This window comes from Corvus kubaryi, unplaced genomic scaffold, assembly GCF_017639235.1.
Source record: "Corvus kubaryi isolate FWS band 111438036 unplaced genomic scaffold, C.kubaryi_AGA036_p1.0 136, whole genome shotgun sequence".
Lineage (NCBI taxonomy): Eukaryota > Metazoa > Chordata > Aves > Passeriformes > Corvidae > Corvus > Corvus kubaryi.
Window position 1 is genome coordinate 5758210 of NW_024580670.1, and position 22844 is coordinate 5781053.

The following is a 22844-nucleotide window of genomic DNA, read 5'->3' on the forward strand; positions in this document are numbered from 1 at the left end:
CATTCCCCAGATCTCCCTTTGGACCACCACCTATCTAGGCTGCTCCATCCCATCCCTGCAGGCTCCCTGGGCTGATGGCAGCTGGTGGCAGGAAAATTTCCAATCCTCTGGGAAGTCAGTTTCCTGAACATGCTGTGTAATAGACAGCAACAGCCCTCATGAGACTGGGGTGGGATTGGAAGTGAATTGAAAACGTGCATTGAAATAATTTGGGGAGGTTATGGTCTGTCATAACTGAAAAGCCTTTTGACGGTTTTCCTGCTTTTTAGATTTGAAGTGCAGAATTCCTCTTGACTTGTTTGGGTGGCTTTGGAGCCACCTGACTGTGCCAAATGTGGAAGAGCAGAGCTGGTCCTTCTCTTGGCATTCCCGTGGTGTTGGGAGGGGGTTGCAGGATGCCTGTTTTGGTCTGGGTCCATGGGGGCAAAGGCAGGGGACAAGCCAGGAGGGAGCCCTCCAGCACCACTCACCCTGCCAGGCCTTCAGTTCCTGACTCCTTCACCATCCACTGTGGCCACTTCCACTGGGGGCTTTCAAGCCAAGGCGAACCAACTCTGTGTGTAAGACTTGATGGTGTTTTGGGGCAGTATGTGGCTCTTTGACCCATGCCCAGCCTGCCACAGTGGTTGTTTTCCAGCCTTGCTCTGCAGACCTTGTTGCAGACCACAACACTGGTCTCCCTCGGTTGAAAGCATCCCTCCAGCCTTCATCTCATGGTGTCTATGGGGACTTGTTGGGAAGCAGGGCAGGAATAAATGCCAAGCTGATGCAGGCAGGAGCTGGGCATTGCTTTGGCAAGACTCCTCGGCCTGAAAATGGCCCTGTAATTAAAGCAGTGAAGGTCTGTCTCACCTAATGTAACCCAATAAACATTAGGCTTTATGGATAAGCTAGAGGTTTAGTTTTCTCAGTTTCATGGAATGCAATGGGTATTTCCAGAGGAAAAGTCAAGTATTGTCCCAGGAGCCATGCAAGCAAATGACCAAGTGTGGCTTGTCCCCTGGTGCTTGTGGATGGGGGGGCATTGGGATGTGGATGGATCCTGTCTGGGAGAAGAGACTCTCTGCCCAGAGCTCTTTCACAGCATGATCATCTCTGTAAAGGCCAAGAAAACTTGATCTGGAAGACTGTTTTATTTATTCATTCCTAACTCCAGCCCTGCTTTGAGGGGAGCGCATGGAGGCCATCAGCCTTGCTAGGCACGCAGGCTGTCCTGGCACAGCCACGCTCCCCTCCTGGAAGAAACGGGTTCAGGGTAATACTTGAAATGCAACAGAAAACCCACACTTCCTTCAGCATTTTGACAGTTGCATTTTTCATCTTGGGCAGGGTTTAAAGTTTTTTCCAGCATTCAAGGAAAGTTTTGGTTTCCCTTTGCCCACATGTCAGCATTCCTGAACAAAGCAGCCTCAAGATTTGTGGAGCAAATTCTTGAAATTCTGCAAATGTTTTAAGCCAGAAAATGTTTCCAGAAACTGCCTGACCTAAGAAAGAGTTGGTAGGACTTGGGCATGGCTTAGGAAAAACGAATAAGGCATTTTTATCCCTCTTTAAATTAACATAATTCTGACCAAAACCACCATTCCCAGTCTTGAGAGCTGCTGTGCTCTGCCACCTTGTTGTTCTTAAATTACAGCTGTGCTTATTTGAATAAACCAGATAAAAAAGATACAGATTTTAAAACTGAGGCTTCCCCTGTTCTTGCACTGACTTCCCCAGTGATCTTAGTGTCATTTAAATCTGAAAAGGAGTTTAGATACTTAAAAGAAAGGGGAATAAGGGTGTGTGGCAACTCCTGTACCTGCAGGTACTGCAAACCTGCTTAAGGTTCCTGGGAATGTTCTTCTCTGCACATCTAGAGGTGATTCGGCTGGGTGGCCACCAGCACCCCACAGTCTGTGCTCTGCAGAACCCATGTTGCTGTCCTGGTCTCTCATGGATGCTCCAAACATTGGGTTTATGCATTGGATGGATGTCTCTTGCCATGAGCTCTTTATTAGAGGCATGACCATGAGTGACCAGAAAGGGGATGTGGAGTGTCACAACACCCAAAGCAGCTGCAAGGAGGTGCTGGGAGGCAGGAAGACTCCTGTGTCTGGGACCACTGACTCGTGTATCTCATAACCTTGTGTATCTTTTTACCTTTTCTAAAGGTGAAACCCCAGAGCAGACCCATTGCTGTTTTGTCCCAAGTATAGGTTTTTTTTTTTTTTTTTTTAGTTTCCTTGTTTTTGTGAGCACATTCATGGTGCTGGGGGATTGTGGTATTAACATTTTCTCTTCAGAGAAGAGGTTTGAGTCAGACTGAAATTGCTGATTGATTCCCTTTTTTGCTCTCCCCCTTTTTCCGGTTGAAGTCAAGAACCACTTCAAAGGCTCAGATGTGTTGGTGCCAGACGCCACACAGTTATTGTTAGAAGAATTTGAAATATAATTGAAAACAAACCTTTGTTCAGCCAGGCATATCTGGCTGTTGACTTTCACTCACGACAGAGGTGGGTGCTCAGCCTCTTCTGCTAGATTTGATGTCTACACACTTGTCATGGCAGATGAATTGCCCATGAGTTTACATCTGGTAAATGTTTGCAAAATCCAGAAAATGTGTATTTTTAAGGCGGTTTTTTCCTACCTAGGAACCCGCACTGACGCTCAAAAGTTGCCAGCATATTTGTGGAATTCCTTGCAGTAATAAAACACATCAAATTGGTCTTGGCAGGCTGATTTCAACAGAGATGCTCCAAGTCCAGGTTTCTCAGCTTGGCAAGCAGAGTTGTCCCACTTCCTTTTAAGACTCATCTCTTCTGTGGGGTATAAGGATATTGTTTAACGTAATATCAAAAATATTTGTAAAAGCATGGATAATACAGATGTCGGCACTCATTTCAGCTTTATTTGCTGAGAAAGCAGAGGCTGCTGTAGGAGGTTTGCAGTCCAGCTCAGTCAGTTCTCATGGTGAAGTCCAGGAGGCTGGAGGCTTCCAAAGGAGCCCAGCAAACCTTTGCCCGTAGCAGCCCTCGCTTGCCGGGTGCTGAGTACAGGCTGTTGTTCTCATACCCCGTAAGGTTATATTTGCAAACATGGTACCTGTTTGCAAGGTGCACAGTGTGTTTTAAGTTCCTGTTTCTTGTAGTTGTTTCCTATATAAATTTAGAAGAGTGCACCAGGTCTGTTTTGGGGCAGAATTTGAACTGTGCTTGTGCACATTAACCCAGAGCATTGCCCCAGGACTTGTGTGCCACTCCGTGTTGTGCTCTGCCCCTGCCTGGTATGGCCACCTGGACATCACTTTGTCCCTCCTTGCTTGCAGGTACCTGCGCTTGGCCTTCCTTTGTGTCAGGTCTGAGACCTGCTCTGAGACCTAAGAGCATTAGTACAGTGGGCTATAGGGGGCTGGGTCCCTGCTAGAGGTTACTCCTGCAGCCAAATTTGGACAAAAGAGTCCCTCTGGAATTTAGTAGGTCCTTTAGCTGTGATTAGGTTGCTGGATTTGGTGTTTCTCTTTCTTTTAATTTGCCTCCCCTACCAAAACCACCAGGCTCACTGCATATGGCTGCCTGTCTGTTGTTTATTATCTTTGCTACACTGTGGTTAGTGCTCACACATGATATTTCTTTGGTCTCAGTACAGACTGAGCGGGTTGTCCGCCCCTGGATCCAAAAAATGTAAACTTATTTATAAATGAAAAATACTCTCCAGTTTGAAAGCACTGTGATGTCCCCTTTCCATCCAGCATGCGCACATTTGTCTGTTCTCCTGTAATCCCACTGATGTAAGTCCAGATTTCTAACAATTTATGGGACTGGGGGCCGTCTGGAGAAATTCTGATGGGACCTTGTGCTCATGGGGGAGAACACAAAGCAATAGTGATAAAAACTAATGGAAAAATGTTATTTGGCTGTGCTGCATTCAGTGCAGATATGGCCCCAAGCTCAGATAAACCTTCCTTCAGAGTTCAGGGATTCTTGATTTTGATTTTCCAGTTGGGCTCATCTCCATAATAAGCAACTCTTGAAAAACTGGGACGAAAACTTATTAGTGTGGCTTAAAATGGCCAGAGTGCTTTTTCTGGTACTCCTTGCAATTAAACTGTGTTTGATCTGTCTTGAGCATGTACTTAGTTTTATATTGAACTAAGAGCCTGTGTTTAGTCTCCTAGGGAAGAAAAGTAAGACAGGATTTAATAATATATAATGGGAGGCTGGGGTAAGTTTTCTGTGCCTGTTTGGACAGCAGGGCAGGAGGTGATGCTGGGTGGGCCAGGAGGGGATGGGCTGGACCAGAGGCTGAAACAGTCAAGCCCAGGGGCAGGAGAAGAGGAGTCTGTGAAGGAAATACAAGGTGTTTAATTGAGGAGCTTGTTAGCCAGCAGCTGATGGGTTGTTTTTGTAGAGAACTACAGGGGAACTTGAGCTGCACTGGTTTCCTGGTTGAAATGAATGCTGCTGGGTGAAGGAGCTCGTAGGAGCGAGGCATGTGGGGAGCAGAACCGTTCAAAAAATGCTCCCAAAAGAGCAGGAATTACTTTGATATATGGTGACATGGTTTTCCATGCAACCACAGTGATGGTAAATGAGGCAGGGCTATCCTGCTTCCTGCTCAGATCTGGAAGATTAGAGAGGATAGCTGAAAAAACAGGTGGTATTTTCTGGGAGACTGTTTGCAGCATCCCACCGATTCATCATTCAAATACAAGTGGTGGAAACTTTCTCACTGCCAGTGTGTTCAGGCAGCCTTTGCCATGAACCTCGGATCAGTCAGTCTGTAAATGGTGCAAAACTTCAGTGCATAGAGGAGTAAAGCATAATGGGTGCAAATTCAGTATAGTTTCCAGGTTTTCTTTGGACACTCTTGGCACTGATGGTGGTAATTCCTTGTTCTGTAAAACCCAGTTGGTGGGAATATAGGGCTTGGGGTTTTAATTTGACTGTTTGGGAGCACTGAAACGTATTTGCATGTCTGTCCTGCACAAGACAGCACTTGCTGGAAAAGGCTGTTGCAGCCTGGCTGGGCCTGTGGAACAAAGCCTTTAATGTACTGATTGCATATTAATGGACAGCCAAGAAGGAGGGATGGTGCCAAGAAGCAGGGAGCAGGAAAGCCAACAATATCAGCACGAACTTTGCACTCTAGAAAGTGTGAAGTGATGTTGGTGAAAGAAGTTTACTGCACAAGTGGAACACTGTGGTCCTCTTTGGTGCCCAAATTTCTGTGCTAGTAAACTGAGGAAGGATAATTGGCCAGTGGAGCTCGGTGGGTTCCTGTTAACCCATTCTGCACCCCTTGGAATGCTCCCCACTCCTGAGTGTGTTTTGGCGCTGTGGGTGCTTGCTCTGGAGTGTTTGACATGCTGTGTCTGACGTATGGAGCTGTAACACCTCTCGGAACACATGGGGTTACCATCCACATCTGGTTTGTATCACCTTTAGTGGTTTTATTGCAAGCCATAGTGCTCCATCTGCGCCCTTTCCCTTGCCCAGTTCTGTCCCACAGCATCAGGAAAGTGAAATCCCAGCCTGGAAAAAGCTACAAAATAGGCTGGTGTATGAATTAATTAATATAATGGCTACTGATTGCAGTGTGCTTTTCCTGGTATTTGGCAGAAATTGGATATCTTGGCTCTTGCCTCTTCATTAGTCTGGTTTCCTAATCCCAAGCTCATTACCAAGTCCCTGGGATGTGGGTTTTGGGTTTTTTTTAGGGCTCCCCACCTGCTTGGAGGGGGAGGCTGGTCCCTGCAGAGCCTGAGCGCTGCTGTGGGCGATGCCGGTGGTGGCATTGTCCCCATGGAGTGCTCGGGGACAGACTGGCAGCTCTGTGTGGTGGTTTGTCGATTCTGACTGCCTGCTCCGCAGCTCCCTCCAGGAATGCGCAGTATTCAGCATGGGGCCTTGGGTCCGCTGTGCAGCTGGGGACTTTTCCATCAGGAACATTGGGAGTATTTAAGATGATCTCGCAAATATTTTTGATTTTTTTTGGGTTTTTTTTGGCCCTGGGCCAATTTTTGGTTGTCTCTGATGCATAAAGTGGGTTTGAAAAAATGTTGTTTCTCTCTCTTCCCCCATTTAAACATTTCAGGAATGTCAAGTCTTGTCAGCCTTAGCTTTGCTGGAAAAAAAAAAAAAAAAGGAAATCCCTTGAGGAGCTTGGGGATGTGTTTTATATGTGATCTCAAACCCTGAGGGGAAGGTACATGAGGAGGGAAAGAGCAGGTCATTAACAAAAGCTTCCTTTATCCCACATTTTAATGAGGCATTGCCATTAAATAGCAGCAACCGCACAAAAATTCAACCAACCAATTTAAATCGGTTTAAATCATGCTCTCGGTTTAAATCATGCTCTCGGTTTGCTGGTTCCCTGCTATGACCAGAGTTTTCCAAGGAAGATAAACCCCAAATTTGTAACATAAACCTGTTTGGTAACATGGACAGATTATGAGAAGACTTCTCATGGAATTTTTCTGCTGCAGTTACTTGTAATCTCAGTAACGTGCATGGAAATGGGCACAAGAAGTCTGGTTTCCTGAGGATTTGTGTCTCCAGGGCTGACTAAGATTTTAATTGACTTCTGCAGTGTGTTCCTGTTATCTCTGGATTGTATTTTATTATTGCCCTCCCTTCCCACCTTGGCTGTCTGTGGTGTATTTTAGGAGTGTGGGGGGCTCCTGTTTTCCTCAGTGATGGGCCCAGGCCATCCAAGGGCAAAGGTTTTGTGCTGCCCCTTGGCTGATCTCCCTCCCTTGCCTGCCCTTGGTTCTGCAGCCTGGCAGGAGCTCACTTACTCTTCCCAGCCCTCTGGTCTTGTCCCAGTTTTAGACTTATTTGGGAAGAGGACAGACATCCATGGCCTTGTTTCCTCTGTGAGCATGGCTACAAACAAGTTCCCCCCACTGATCATGAAAAAATGAGGAATGGGGATTTGGTGGCCTTGGTGCATTTACTCTCCGTTAGTGGAGCAGTGGGATGGATGCTCAGGGTTTCACAGAACCCCTCTCCTGTTTTCTGGGCGTTTTTTTGTGGAAGGCTCCAATGGACACATGCCCACCCCAGCTTTCCTCCCGCTTTTCCCAATGCAAGGGCATCTGTGTGCTCTGTCACCACCAGCAGCTACCCCTTGGATGCTTTTGAGGGGCTGTTGGAGGTGGTGGGGAGTGTGCTGACCTCTCCGAGCTGACAGTTCCACCTCAATCCCGTGCCTGCTGCTCAGCTGGACTTTGGAGCTGAGCTCTGGATGGGGCAGGGGGAAATCCCGAAGAAGGAGGAAATGTTTGTTTAATTCCCGACGTGGTGTAAGGTTCAGAGCGAGCAGATTGTGAAACAGCACGGACGGAGCAGGGAACGGTTTTCCCTGCGGTTTGCAGATAACATGTGTGGAGCAGGCAGCCAGCGTGGGGCTGGGGGGGAAAGACAGTGAGGTTTATTTGTTTGTGTGGTTTGTTTTTAATTTAAATAACCTTTATAATTTCCCCTCCCTCTGAATAGTAAATGATTCCTTATTTATAAAGGCCTCCCCTTATTATTTGGCCTGAAATACAGGCTGCCCTCCAGCTTTTACGATTGGGATTAATTTTTAAGATGGGTACAGGCAGGGGGGCAGTTAGTGTGAGCCCCCTGTGTTTGCATTTCCTCTGCTGTTGGAGACTTTCAGCTTCTCTCCCTGCATAGCTGGGGCCAGCTGCCTGCTGCCCTTGCAGCTCTGGTGCTATAAATGAGGCAGCAGTGTGTTCCCAGCTGGAGCGGGGCTGGATAATTGCTTTGGACAGGTTTATGGTGGGGAGGTGCGAAGTGCCCCTGTCTGTCTGCCCCCCTGGAAGTGGGTCTGCAGATGGGCTGGGAGGCTGGTGTGGGAGAGGGGATGTGGGGGCAGGGGGACCTGCTTAGGGAAAAAGTGATGTTATCTATCTCCACAGTCATGGAATCATTGAAATGACAGAAAGGCTTGGGTTGGAAGGGGCCTTAAAACCCATCTAGTTCCAGTCATTTTGGCCTGTGCAGGGATGCCACCCACTAGACCAGGTTGCTCAGGGTCCTGCCCATAGAATCATCCCTTCTCATAGGGATCCAAGTCAAAGAGTGTGGGGCTCTGGTGCCCGTGCTGAGAGTGCTCAGGGAGTGCTTGGAGAAGGAAGCTGCACTGGGATGTCAGAGTGCATCTCTGGATTTCAGTGTGCATTTTACTTATTAAAGAGGAGGGGGAAAAAAAAGGCATCTAAGGAGCCATTTGCCAGCTTATCGTAAGTATCCTAGGGATTTCACAGCAAAGTCCAGAGACTGTTGAAGCTGGCTGGGCATACCAGAAACTTTATGAAATAGTTGGATTTGATCAACACTTAATCACACTCAGGCTGCTTGGCTCAGTCTTGCTCACCCTCTCCCAATCCCACAGGAGGCAGGGGGTGCTGGGCTTGGCCTCGTGTCCCTGCTGTCAACTGCATGTGTGTGTGAGGTGGGTGATGGCACACGAGGACATCTGTCAGTGCCCAAGGTAACGTTTAGTGCCATAACGAGAGCAGCTGGGCTGCACCAGGTGATTGATGTCCCCTTAGTCAGGGCAGTGAATTGAAACGCTGTCAGCCCTCCTCGTCCATGGGGTGTGGAGTGTTGCAAGAGAGCTTTTTCAGGTAGCCTTGCAGAGATTTTCTGCAGTGGCTCGTTCAGGGGCTGTTGTGGTAAGGCTGTATTTATTTGGTGCTGTCCCACGTACTGCTGTTGCCCACAGGAGCTGCAGACACCCTGCAGTGTGTCTGTACCCAGTAGCAAGTGAAGGTAGATGGGTGAATTCACTGGGGGAAAGACCTTAATTGCCAATAAGTGTTTTGGGTGTTTGCTGTCCTAGAACCCCTTGCTAATGCTTCCTGTTGGTGCTGCTCATGTGAACAGCTTCCCCGCTCCTGGCTGTCCAGGCTTATGATGTTTCCTAGGGACTTGTTCTCCTCGGGTTCAGAGGAGCTCTGTCTCTGCGGGCGCACACACACACACACACATGTGTTTCTCTTCACCCAAGTCCTTCCCAGCCTGGATTTGTACTGCTCTTGTGTCGCCTTATGGACCAGCATCCAGACTCAGCCACAAGAGAGATGTTTGGTTCTGTGTGCTGAAAACCAGCTTGCTTTTTCCCTACAAGAACTAAGCAGAAAACTTCAGATATGGGTAGGAGTTTTCAATTTACAAAGTTATTAGTAAACAGAAATGGAACATTTTCAGCAGCAGCAACATTTTTCAAAAGTTTGCCTAGGAGCAGTTTCTTGCTTTAGCAAATAGGTGGATTACACAAGCCTGGAGGTGTATGATGGTTAATGTGTAACCATTAAATAGACTTATTTGGGCACCTTTTATGGGTTTAATGGTAGAAGCAATTAAAGCTTATAAACCTGTGGAGGGTGTGTTTTATGTGGAGCAAAATGAGAACCTTTATCCCAGTGAAGGTGTTCATGGAAAAGGTACAGTTTATGTAATTGTATTCATGTGACTTGACGTAAGCATGGGGCTGCAGGAAAAGAAACAACCTACTAGAGCTAATTCCCAAGGCTGATTGCAATATTCCTGTGTATTGGCCTCCCTCCCAGTGGCTGTTTCAGTATATTGAATTCAGTGTCATTCCATGGGGGGCATTTTACTGTGAGCCTCCCTTGCTCTAGACTGATTTTTTGGCTCTCTTCCCTATGGGTGTGGTTTTTTTATATGTCTTGGAGCAACTTTGGTGGTGGTGTCAAATTTGCTGAAAAAAGAGAATGAAATGGTTTCCTGCTGGCTAATGTGATCAAGCAGAATTCTGTAGCTCTTGAAGCTCTGTCCCGGTTAAAGCAATTACACAGGACCCCAGCTTTGTGGGGGTATGGAAAAGCCTTGGTTTCTTCTTAGATTTTTTTTTCTTCCCCAATACAGTGTATTTCATGGAAAGTGAAGACTGAATTAGATGTTGGGGATTCAGTAGGGGTGTGTGTGTATATAGCTGTGTATGTATATGTATATATGTATGTATAAAGCCGAAGTTCTTCCTTTTCAGCTAAAAGAAATGAAGGCTGAAAACCTTGTTTCCTGTATTTGCAGCAGCACCTTTTCTACTCTGGAGCATGTGGATGGTGGAGGAGAAAGGATGGAGGGCAGCTTGGCTCAGGTTGTGGAATTGCGTGATTGCAGAGCTCCAGGCTAATACTGACACCAGGTTTCTTGGCAGATGTGCCCTTCCTGAAATGCCTTGGGCGCAAAAGATCCTTCCCTGGTGTTTGCTGCAGCCCCTCCTGGGGTGGTGGAGGTGGTGAGTAAAGGGAGAGAAGCTCAGTGAGTGTTGGTGATGGATGCTAAAAGAGGTTTCACTCAGAAATACTCCAGTATCATATTATGAGATCTCTAACAACTGGATGGATGGTCTGGCAGATGTAGAGGGGGATGGGTCACCTTTGGTATGTCAGCATTGCCAGCCTGGCACAGGTCTGAATGCAGGGCACGCAGGCATCTGCTCTGCTTTTTGCACCACATCTTTAAAAAACAAAATAAAAACCAATTGCTGGCCACAGAAGAGGAAAACTGTAAAACTCTGTTCTCTATCAGCAGTTGGCTGCCTGGGCTTTGTGCTGTGGCAAGGGTGAGTATGTGTGAGATAACCTGCTTTCTCTGCTGCAGTTCTAGAGAATACACCAGAGGATTGTTAACATCAGCCAGATACCTCTGTGGTGTGGCTCTGTAGTGCAGTCTGGACAAAAGGTTAAATTGGGCAGTCATTTTTGCAGTTATTTCCTATACAACACCCTGGAGAAAGTTCAGTATCACTTAGTTAACTTTTGCAGAGCCATTTCCTGTAGGTTTTGTTAGAGAAAAGCAAGATTATGTGTTTCCAGTTGCAGTAGAGTTTATTTTCCCCTATAAAATGCACTGCAATTTATTTTTACACAGTTTTGATTGGTTTGCAAAGACTTGGAGGGTTTGGAAGATCTGGAAAGATTTTTTATTTCATACCTCACTTGCTGTGACAAATTGAGGAAAATGTGTTTTTTAATGTGGCATTGCTGAAGTCTGGCCCAGCCGGGAACAGGGAGTGTGCACAGCATGTGCTCCCACACTGCCCGTCTGACCCAGGGTCCTGCTCCTGGCAGTGCCCAGTTTTGGGAAGCACTGAGGAAGGTTTTCCCCTTCAGGCAGGTCACAGCTTGGCAGTTTGCTGCAGCTATTTGCTCTTCATGGCTGCACAGATGTGGTGATGACTTGCACAGGAGTTCCTTTCCTGTGGTTTTTCAGCCAGGTGAGGTGCTGTCACCCTCTGGTCTCCTTGGGCTTGTCCGCTTTAACCTCTCCCATGTCCCCTCTTGTGGGGTGCTTTGGCTTCTCCATCATGGTTCATCTCAGGATTTCTTCATCTTTGCATGTCAATTGCTGCACTTTTTTCCCATTGCTGTGTGTGCTTAGAGCAGCAGTGCTTTCCACAAGCCCTAACTATTCTTTCTCTGATTTCCTTGAAATGGTGACATTTCTTATTATTCTCTTCATAGAGATTAATCTGTCTACTCTCAAAAGGACGTGGTTTGAATTTTCCAAGCAGTGAGTGCACCTGTGTCCCTCACTGTGCAATAACAAACCTTGTAAGCACCTTCTGCATTCATGTTTCCCAAATAATCATATTTTGGAGCAGGAGTTGGTGGGAAGCCAAGGAGCCCTGTGAGAACTGCAGGTCGTGTAGTGAATGGTGAGCCCCTGGCACGGTGCCTGGGCTTGCAAGGACCACTTGGAAGAGGGAAAGGGTATTTCTGTTACTGGCAAAATTGCAAGCATTAGCTTTCTATTTTCAGGGCAGCCAGGTGGCCACCCACATGGAGTTTCATTATTAGACTTCTAAAAAATACTTTTAGAGGCCATTAGGTAAGTTTAAGATGGCATCTATTTTGGATTATGCCCAGGTGAGATGGGCTCAAAGCAAGAGGGAAGGACCTGCCTGCCTTTTAACATCTTCCTGCAGAATTTGTTGCTGGACTGCAGCATCCATTTGGATGAAGGGGTTCCCTGTCCTTGGAGCTGGGACTGGAGCTCCTGTGACACATATACATCCTCTGCTGAGCAGAAATGAAGATAAGTTATGCAAAAAATCTTATCTGAAATGCCAACTGGAGCAGTATGATTCCAGTAATAATAGTTAAAAGAAGAAATTAGTTTATCAAGTACCTTCTGAATCCAGCAATTTTGCAAGAGAGTGAGTGGGTTCTTAATTGTTTCCCATAGCAAAAGAATAGGGACGTGTTCCCCTCCCCATCCCTCTGCAACATGGAAAGGATAAAAACCTGTAGAAGGGAAAGTTTGTTCTTGGACTGAACCGTAAACATCTACATTCCCTTTGAATTAGCTGTGATGCTTTTAGCTGAGAAACTGTGCAAATCTGAGGGAGTTCATTGAATAATAAATCAAGGCATCCATCCAGCAAAGTACATCATAGCCCTTTGAAGTAGATGAAAAAATACCTTTCTGATCTGAAAGAGAATTGTGTGCTCAGCTTTGGTGCCTGACTGATGCTAATGCAGGGTTTGAGCTCAGCTCCAGTGCCCCCAACACAGAGGTGGGGAGCAGGAGCAAATGAGCAGCTGCTTCCCCTTGGCTCTGCCTGGAGCCCTGTTTGCCCAGGGCTCCTGAAAGGTTAAGAGACCTGAAGAGCAAAATCTGCAGCTACTGGCAACAAGGACTGACTTTTAGTTCTGCAAAGTTATGAGATACTGGACTTGAAAAAGGAAAGCTCATTTGAAGAACTTTCTAAAATTTAATTGCCTATAACTTTTTTTCCTTCTGAGGCTTTCTGCAATCTGAGTTGCACTAATACAGAAATCTGGCTTTGTAAGTGGAAGGAGCTGAAAAACAGCACCAATAAAAACTGTAAAGCTCTCAAAGATTTTTAAAATAGTGCTTCTGTAAAAGATGTGACATTATATGCTGGGGCAGAGCGCAATAAAGATTTTTTTTACCAGCACTCTTCACAGCTTAGTCGTAAGTTGTACAGCTGTCCCAAATTCCCCTGATAAAGCTTTTCTAGCTGTGTACATCACTGTAATTGTAATGCCTCATGCATACATGCATGGATACATGTTTGTGTTTAAACTGCCTTTGTGTCTGTAAATGCACATGGTGAAAGTCATGTACATGTGCAAGTTATTTAAGCGTGAATGTACCCATGTGAGATTCTGCTGTATATAAGGAATGTGAAGGCTGGCATGTAAAGCAGCAGTAGGTTTAATTGTTCTCTCAATGACTTTGTTGCATTCTCTGGGCACAGACTTGGGGTTCAGCTCCATCTGCTTTGACATTGTTGCTGTCCCAGTGGCAAAAACCAATACAGGAGTTACGCCAAAAAGTCTGAATGCTTGTCCTGACAGCTGACTCTGATGTTAACATCGAGGTAGGAAAGTACTTTCTATAGAGCACACTCACGCTCACACACACTCACATGCACACACAGTTACTCATGCACACTCTCATTACTCTTGATCTAGGTGGAAATGGCTTGTTTTAAAGGCAGCCTTTCTATCTTGAAGGTCAAGTAAACCAAGTTGGAGGTCAGATAAAAGGGAAAGAACATTTGCTTCTTGGTGTATCTATTTCTGTAATTTTATCAGTGTATGTGGTTTTATTTCTAGCATTTTGTTCCCGGGGCTTCCTCTAAGGCTGAACAAATTGAATCAGTTGGATGTAGTACAGCTTCCAATTTGGGGTTAGAAATCCATTAAATTGCTTGGGGCTTTGTTGGCAGTACAAAAGTGCTTGGAGTGGAAGTGCATTATGATTGGCCATTGATTACTCGAAAGGAAAGGGGGTGGGTGCTTGTGTAAACCACACACCTCCAGCCAGGGTGGTCAGCTTAGGGGTTTTTTTAGCTTAAAATCTTCAGGTTTTGCCCTTAAAGTGCTGTTCTTTATTACAGAGAAGAACTATTTTTAAACTGGAAATGGAGAGCTGTCTGCCATGTGTTCCTCACACCTCTGGGGAATTAGAGCTGGCCCTGCAGCACGCAGCGCTGCCAGCCATAGCCAGCCCATGGGTACTAGTCCTTGAGATGGTTTGAGGTTATATACAGCATTCCTTTCCACACACAAGATGTTTGGATTTGGCCAACCTCTCAGTTTCAGCCCATGGTATTGGAAAGTGCCAGGAATGTCCTTGTTCCAGTAGATTTCAAACTGAGTGAGTTTATGGTGGGCATAGCAAGGAGTCCAGTGCAGTAATTCCACTCGGACTGCTGCTGGGATCAGAGAGGGCTTTATTTGCACCATGAAAAGCTGCAGAGTTGTCTGGGTGTTCTGTGAGGCCAGAGTCACGGCTACCAGGTGGGAAGAGAGGAGCAGAGGCAGGAGAGATGACCACTGCCTCTGTCCTGGCAGGTCCAGCTGGGTGGGCTGTGCTGGCTCTGGTCCCTTGGCCCCTTAAACTTAGCAGCACATCTAACGAGGCAGAGCTTCAGGTCTGTGTTATCTGCTGAGAGTTTTCCTGGATGACAGCACAGCAGATGCACTGGGTGCTTGGGGAGGAGCAGTCACCAGTGAAACAGCCGTGTATTGTGGCCAGCCAGGTGGAGACCAGTACAGCAGTGGTTCTTTCTGGGAAAGGCTTCTAGAAACACTTCGGTACCATCACTGTGTGAGAGCAGGAGGTGGTGCAGCCCCTTTGTGTGGGTGAAAAGCAGCATCAAGTGCAGGAGAAGCCGGAGCAAGCCTGGAGTGCGGGAAAAATCTGCACGCTGTTTTTTAAAGACTTTTCCCCCAACTCTTTGCTTGACTAGTTTTAACCAGTGCACAAATAAGCAAGCAAGTTTTTTGGGGGAGATCAGGCCTTCCTGATTAACTATTAATAAGAGCCACGAGCAAGTGAAGCGCTGAGCAAACACAGTGGGAGAGGGTTGTGTGCCCTCTCCCCACCATTAATGATTGACTGGGCAGGGCTGTGCCAAGTCTCACTCATGGTGGGCTCTGCAAAGGGGTGATTCCAGCTGTGTGCTGAAATTTCTTCCTCAGGGCTTGGTGATCCCCCATCCTGGAATGCAGTACTGCATATGAGGTGCTGCTGGATAGTGGCAGCAAGAATGTTGTGCTGGGTTGTGCATTAATTAAATTATTATTTCTGATGAACAGTGGTGTTGGAGCAGTGGAAAAATATCATTTAGGCTGTTAAGGTCTCTGAGCTTACCAGAAACACTTGCAGATGGGATTGAAACCACTTGAATCCCCAAAGACAGCAGAGCACATTACAATTCTGTGTTCTAGGAGAAAACTTGAAATACGGATTATTCAGTATTACTGAATGATTGACCTTGGAAGTTTTCTAAAATCATGGAAACTTTTGAACAGTGTTTGAGGAATTTCTGAGTTATCTCTCTCCTCTCTGCGCTCAACTTGTAAACCACAGCTGGATTTTGCAAAGTCATGTGGTGGGAGGGTTCGATTGCCAGCAGTCAAACATGCTGCTGTGGGTCTTCCCAAACATCTGAAAAAGCCAAAGGTTTAACATGGTTTATCTGCTGTGAGTACTTGTGAAGAATTGCACAACTTTCAGATGAAAATATTTGCTTTGCAAAAGGAGCCATTTTTGAAACTGTAAATAGCACTTAATGCTGATTTATCAGTGTAGCCTGTTATTGTTAATGGAGGCTGAGCAGTTCTAAGGTAGGTATGTATAGTAAATTATATAGTTAATCCTCAATAAATTGGTTTAATATGTTGAATACACAGTGGGGAACCTTAATTGAAAATGTTAGTAAAGAAGTCATGGCCTTTATTGATTTACCAAAGAAACACAGCAGTGATGGAAGCAGGAGCAATTTATTTGGTAAGTATTTTGTTTATGAGCTGGGCCATCCAGCTTTTGCTTCAGTGGTTTAAGACACAGTGTGCTTTGCTTTGTGGATGCAAAATCACCAAGAAAGAAATTTGCTATCAAATTAGAAAAAGGTGAGTTTGGTCATACACAGTTGAGCAACCAACTTGCAGGATTTTGGTTTTAAGATATGTCTTTCTCATGGCAGTAGTTAGCACTTTAATTAAAGCAATAAACCCAGAACAAACCCTATGGGTGTCAGGGCAGATGACAGGTGGAGTTTTATTTGTGGGTTAAAAATCCTTCCACATCCTGCTTTTCCTTCCAACTGCTTACCTGTCACACGTGGCAAAGCAAGATTGCTTTATGTGAAATTAAATACAGTTATTCTTATTTAGATGCTCATGCCCCCTTTGAAATGTGTTTTTGCTTTGATGCAATCCTTGGAGCTGATGCCTCAGTGTTCTGGAGAGGATCAGTCTCCTTCAGGCAGTGCAGCTTAATAAAAGAGGCAAATATAGAGAAAGATTGCTGCAATTAAATCCTGCCTGCCCTAACCCTTGCAGCATCCCCTGTTCCCTGCATACAATGCTGCCTTTGACTGGGCTGTCTTGTTGGGAGCAGAGGAACGTGTGACCCTAACCAGGAGGGTTTGTGGCCTCAGTGGCTTTAGGCTGTGTGCCCGTGGCTAATGCTCTTCTCAGAAGCAGAGAAAGCATTGTTGGATACCTTGTCATTCGTGCTTCCTTTGCCCTGCCATCCTCTGTTGGTTTGAGTCCCTGTGTAGCTGCTGTTGAGGGCTGTACATGTCCCCAGGAAACAGAGGGGCTCTTCATGTGCCATCCACGAGTGCTGCTGGGACTGGGGGGGTCTCACTGCAGGAACAGGGGTTCACAGTCCTACCCCTGCCACTGAGACCACTGGATGACTTTCAAATTACTTCACTTATTGAAATCTCACTTCACTTTTTTTGGAACATGGAGCAATTGAAATACTGAGAAAACTCTTGCTGAGTGGGCCAGGATCAAGCTCTGGTGAAATGAGTATCCTCATGTCTCTTCTGATGGTGCAGAGTCATAGCATGAGGTCCATGAGTACCTGAGCTACCCAGGTGCTTTGTACATGTGTTGTGGAGTATTTGCATATATGTGTGATTATGTAGATTAAGTTACATCTAAGCCTTCTGCCTTATGAAATAAAATAGGGGTGTTTGGAGGAGATGATCTTCCAAGAAAAATAAAAGAAAAAAGCAGACAAGAACTCAACTTGAGTTTTGCTAAGATTATTAAAATAGGAGGAAATGGGATCCTAGATTTTGTCAAAACACATTTGTGTAAGCCAGACAGGGCCTAAAATAACCTGACACTGCCCTGTTGAAAGAGACAAATAAGCTTGTAAAAATTCTTGTTGTGGGAGATGTGGAAGCCCCAGCAGCAGTTCAGTGTTACCCAGTGCTCCTGCAGAGGACTCCTGCCCTTCCTCAGCCCTGAGAGTGTGGCTGCTCATCCTGTGCTGCCTGTTGGAGTCTGTCAGTCCACAATGATAGAGATATTTACGTTTACAGTCCTGTGTGAGCTGACCAGCTGTGGTGGGTGCTCACCAGGCACCTCTCTGCCGGATATGTGCTCTCTGTACACCCAAAGTTGTGAGTGCAGAGTGGCAGAGCAGGAGGAAGGGTCAAGGTTGAAAGTGTGTCCCTGAAAGTTACTTGAAGGTAAGATAATTCCCAAATTTCTTGAACCATACCAACCACATGCTAAATTAAACTGTAGTCTGGCACAATGCTTCTCAGTGATGTGGTTTTAATTAGTATTCTTTGCATTAATGGCTGCACGCATCCTCTGGAATCGGCATGGTATCAATTCTTTGGGGATCATGCTACAGGAATTTCCTTTAGATGGTATCGTTGGTTGTGACTGAGAGTGATTCATGGTGCAGTTTTCTTGGTGTCTGGATGACCTCTCAAAGTTTGTCTTCACTGTCAAATTAGTTCATATTATGGCTTGAGGGCTGCCCTTAAGTTGACTCCCTCCTGCACATAAAGCCCCTTATATGAGCAGGCTGTTAACCCAAGCCAATATGATGCTGCTGCTGCTGCTATTTTGAACAAGGACATAAGTAAAGCCTGAGTGAGCACATCAGCTGAGCCACTAACAGATCCTCTCAGTGGTGGGGCACAGCTTCACCCATGTGGGTGCTGTGTGGCCTCCCTGTGTCCTGCAGAGTCCCCTTCTCTCCAAAGCACTTAGAGCAGCAATCTGAGACATTCACCTCTCTGGTGCCCTGTATTTACCTTCTAGGAGGTAGCTCTTTCCCATGCTTGGTGTGGGCCATTTCTGTGCTCCATTTTGGAGTCTCTTGTAAGCGGGATGCTTTGTACTTGTAGGCAGCACACTGTACTCGGAGTACCCTGTAACAGAAATCAAGGGGCTCAGCTTGGGGCACAGTGGCTGAAAAGCTGCCTGGTGGAAAAGGACCAGGAGGTGCTGGTTGACAGCTGTCTGAACATGAGCTAGCGAGTGCCCAGGTGACCAATGAGGCCAGTGGCACACTGGCTTGTACCAACAATAGTGTGGCCTGCAGGACCGGGCCAGTGATCACCTTCCTGCTCTCAGCACTGGCCAGGCCACACAATGAATCCTAGGTTCAGTTCTGGGCCCCTCACTACAGGACACACATTGAGGTCCTGGAGCATGTCCAGAGAAGGGCAGTGGAGATGGGGAAGGGACTGGAGCACAGGTCTGATGAGAAGAGGCTGCAGTAGCTGTTTGGCTGCTTCTTGCCTCATGGGAGTAGAATTTGGACCTGTCCTGTGCACAGGAATCAAAAATGGACTAAAGCTACTTCTTTCTTTCCTGACAGTCCATACAACCACCTGAATCCATGCAGTTGCTTTGATGGCTTTGTGCTTCAGCATTAATGCTGACCTGTCACTGCTAATGAGGACTCTGCCATCTCTCTGGCACCTCACAAGCTTGTTTAAAAGAGACATTTGAGTGTGCTTTCTTCCTGCTCAGCTGTACACTTGTAGCATGGGCAGTGTGCTCCCTCTCTTGCTCCCCTGGCCCCCATCCCCAGGCTAATTCAGCTGCAGCCATGCTTTTCATACCCACTCAAGTGTGCATGGGGCCTCCATTCCAGCGCTGTAAAGCCATCTACAAACATGTGGGAAGAGGATGGTGCCTATTCAGTAAGCTGCAGACTAGGCAGCTATCTTTCAACAGATGAGCCAGAGGAATTTCTACTGCAGGGCTCAATTGTTCTGGGCCCTCGGCTCCCTTTTGTGCAGGAGCAATGAAAAGTTGTGTTATGACAACGGTTGACAAAGTGTTTAATGAAAGCCACAGTTGGCAGTGACAGAATTTCAAGCCATCCTCCTTTTCTCCAATGGCTGTCATCAAAAGGTGCCGAAACACTTTTGACATAATCTTCTGCACTGACAGATAAATGGTTTTGACGTAAGGGTTGGAAACCTTCACCTTGCTGAACAGAATTCAGCCGTCGTCGTGGTGAGCAGAGACCAGGAACCATGTATGTCTCTGTTCCTTTGTCTGGAGAGCCAGACAGGCACCTCTGTTTTCAACAGAGGTAGCTTTTCTCTACACTGGTCAAGGTCCCAAAGCAGAGCCAAAACTTGTACATGAATTTGTGGTCTACCTTGCACCTTGCCCAGTGGGGCAAGGTTGGCTTCTCACAGGTCAAAGAACTGACTGATCCTTCCTCACTGGCAAGAGGACTCCTTCTGTGACAGCATTATTTCTTTTGGGAGGTAGTTTGAATATACCAGTTATTTAACAATTTCATTTCAGTGTCTGCAGTGTTCAGCGATCCACAGTGCCACTTTCACAATGCCAGCTGAAGGCAAACACTGCTTTCTTATTTAGAGACTGGAATGGCTGAAAAGACAGAACAGGGCCCTTCCCACATTGATTTAACAGGCTCTCAGTTCCTGATCATGGGCATCTTAGTGACAGGAGGGGAAAACCCTACATTGTTGGATTAGCCAATACAAGGAAGACTTGAAGTGTGTAATGGATAAATAATATGCAGAGCACTTCTCATGCCAGGAAGTCAGAATAAAGTTTAAAAACATCCACCACCTTTCCCTGTTCAATAGAAGCTGATACGAAAAAACCAATCTGACTGTTAGGGGTCGCTCAGGTTCGTGGTTCTGCTCTTTCTCTTCTGCCAGCTGTAAACTCTAACCTTCGTAGGATGCGTCCCTGAACTCGCAGCCCAGGCTCTTGTCCTGAATTCCTATTAATTGAATTCTGTTTCCTTTTCACAGTTGCCTTGGAGGGATCAAAATATCCTTCCATGAGTAATTGAACAGAAACATGTACCTATGCAGAGAAGCAGGCTCAGGGCACTGGGCAGTTTGTGGGCAGTCCCACATTTGGGCTCAGCTAACCTCATGTGCAGGTGCCAGGAAATGGGCCGAACGCACCCCAAAGTCATGGGCTCTTGGAACTGGCATAAAACACTGTAGGTGATGCTTTATAAACTGTGGCTTTGAAGAGATGCCCAGGATGAGAGAGAGCTCAGATGGTAGGGCAAGTGCTGATTTGGGAAAGGGCAGGGTTTTGATGTTGGGAGTTGATGGCTCTCTTTCTTTGAGGAAGACATTTTGGAAACCTGATGGCAGAAGCATTTGTTCAGTGATCATTGGGTGACTGTGTGGCATCATCCCAAGGGGCTCCTCAAGAAGGAGTGCATTCTGTGCTACAGAGGAACAGTAAATGTGACAGCTTTCACTGATAAGACAGCTGTGCCCCTAGGCTTGGCATCTCCAGTCAGCCTGCACTGCTGGTCTGCTCAGCTCAGAGAGGCCAAACTGGTGGGGACATTAAAGCCCCTGCAGTGCTTCGTTCACTGCTGGACATTTGGGACCCACGCTTAGGGGTGGGAGACCATCGTGTGCACCCATGACCTCAAGTTTTGAGTTCCCTTATTTATTTGCATTACTGGAGCCCAACCAAGATTGAGGCCTCATTTCATCAGCATCGGGCAAACCAAGACAATACCTACCTCAATTTTATTTACAGTCTAAATAGACAAGACAGACAAAGGGTGGCTGTGGAAACAAAAGCTCTGGAGAGGTGATGTGACATGACCCGGTCACACAGCAGGAGATTAAGAGAGCCAGGAATAGACAGAGGTTTCCTGACTCCCAGTCCCAATGATCTATCTATTGGAGCACGTTAATTCTTTCTCTCACTTAAATGCTGTGACTGGCATGCCAAATACTGCCTAGTGAGGGGATCAGAGTTCTGGGAAACACATCCTTTCATTGCTAATGCTTCAGGCTAGAAATTCTTGGTATTTTAATATAAGTTAACATACATCTAGTGTTGGAAACTCAGTAAACTTTTTTTTGGCATATCTATGTAATTTCAAGTCTCCTGTTTATTTTGTACTGACTGTATTTCTAGCTTTCATTTCCCCACTGATTTTTGAACAGTGTATTGTCCGTTTAGTGAGGATACTTGGTGGTTGGAGTGAGTAGTGTTGGGAGAACTGAAGACTTTGGCATGCAAAAAGATGGAGTTCGCCTGCATTTCTGCAGCAAGTATTGGAAAGTCTTTATGTTGCTGGAGCAGCAAAATCTGTCTGTGCTATCGGAAGAGCCAGCTACTTGTGCAGTGACTTGGATGTTCAGATGTCCTGAATGGCAGCAACAATAATCAGAAAGTCACTTTGGGTGACATTAAACTGTGGCCGTGAAATCCTTTAATTTATGAAGATCTTTGTTTTTTCACTTGTGAACTTCAGAGGTTCACGTCAGTGTCACTCAGTACTTGAGCACAGGCTAAGCCAGGGATCTGGTCCCTCTGGCAAGTGTAGGGATGATTAGTTTTGGTGCATATGTTCTTGTTTCTTGCTTCATAAAATAGCCTCTTAGCCTATTGCAGAGGAATATGTTGAGGAGAAATATGTTACCTTAAAAAATGTAAAGATTGGCTGCAGTAGAAGGCACAGAAATACATGAAAACGGATTCATGCATGGTCATGTCTGCCTCTATTTCCCCCTTATAGTTTGTCACTCATACTTCTGTGTCGGCATTATTGTGCTGAGCCTGTAGGACATTACCTGTTGTATTTTCTCTTTTTGACTGTAGATCAGGCAGGGACAAGCTCCAACCTGATCTTACTGTGTGGTTTTTTTTTTAAAAAAAAGTAGTAATATAATCTGTGGGCAAATTGCACTTTAATTCGTAATTGTGCTATGAATAATATGGACTTGGCTTTCAAACACACTCCGAGTTTAAACTGCAGTTTGACTTTTATTTAGATAAATGCCTTTGAGTTCATAGTGAAATGGATATCTGCTGTAGGCTGGTATTGATTTAAAGGTCTCTTGAGTGTTTTAAAAGACAGTAGGGGCTTACAGGACAGCATATTTTAAACTGAGATGCTTGGTTAAGTTTTACACTCCTGTATAGCTTCAGTTCTAGGCTCTGTTAAGAGCCCGCCTGTGTTGTTGATTTGTAGAGCATTCTTCCACAGCAGGTATTGGCAAAAATTTGAACATTCTGGGCAAGATGTAAGGAGCTGCCTTCAGAGCTGGCTGCTCTGAAATGATGGTGAATGGTGTGATGTGAGAGCCATCAAATGATTCCCTCGTGCAGGGGAATGCTTTGAGGACTTCCCATAAATGCATTACAAGAGGGCAGGTGATCAATATCTGCTTTTTAGCTTGAAAGAGGTGTTTATCACTTCCTGCTAGTCATGCAGAGTTGGTAAGCTTTGTAGTCTTTCAAGTCTTGGTATTTGTAAGGCTGCCGTGAGCCTGGATTTCTCCTTGCTTTGCCACAGAATGCAGCGTGTTAGTGTGAGCACTTCAAGAGGCATTTTCCATCAATGCTCTTCTGGCAGCTGCCTTTTCTTTATGCTTGCCTCAGCTCTTGGGTCATGGAGCACTGGTAAAAGTTCCGTAGGTGCCTCGGTGATTTAGGTCCTGTTTACCTGTTTGGGTTCCAGACCTGCTTGCTTTCTGTGGGCACAGTTTTAAAGCAAAGAAAAACCCAAACCAGGGAAGATTGGCCAGTTTTCTAGTCAGACTGGCTT

General features: G+C 46.0%; 1 protein-coding gene across 1 annotated transcript in view; it reads left to right on the forward strand.

Moving 5' to 3' along the window:
- LRIG1 (leucine rich repeats and immunoglobulin like domains 1) overlaps positions 1–22844 on the forward strand; it is a gene marked incomplete at its 5' end in the record, with an annotated part of 92639 nt that overhangs the window by 12171 nt on the left and 57624 nt on the right. The gene's annotated exons all lie outside the window — the stretch shown is intronic.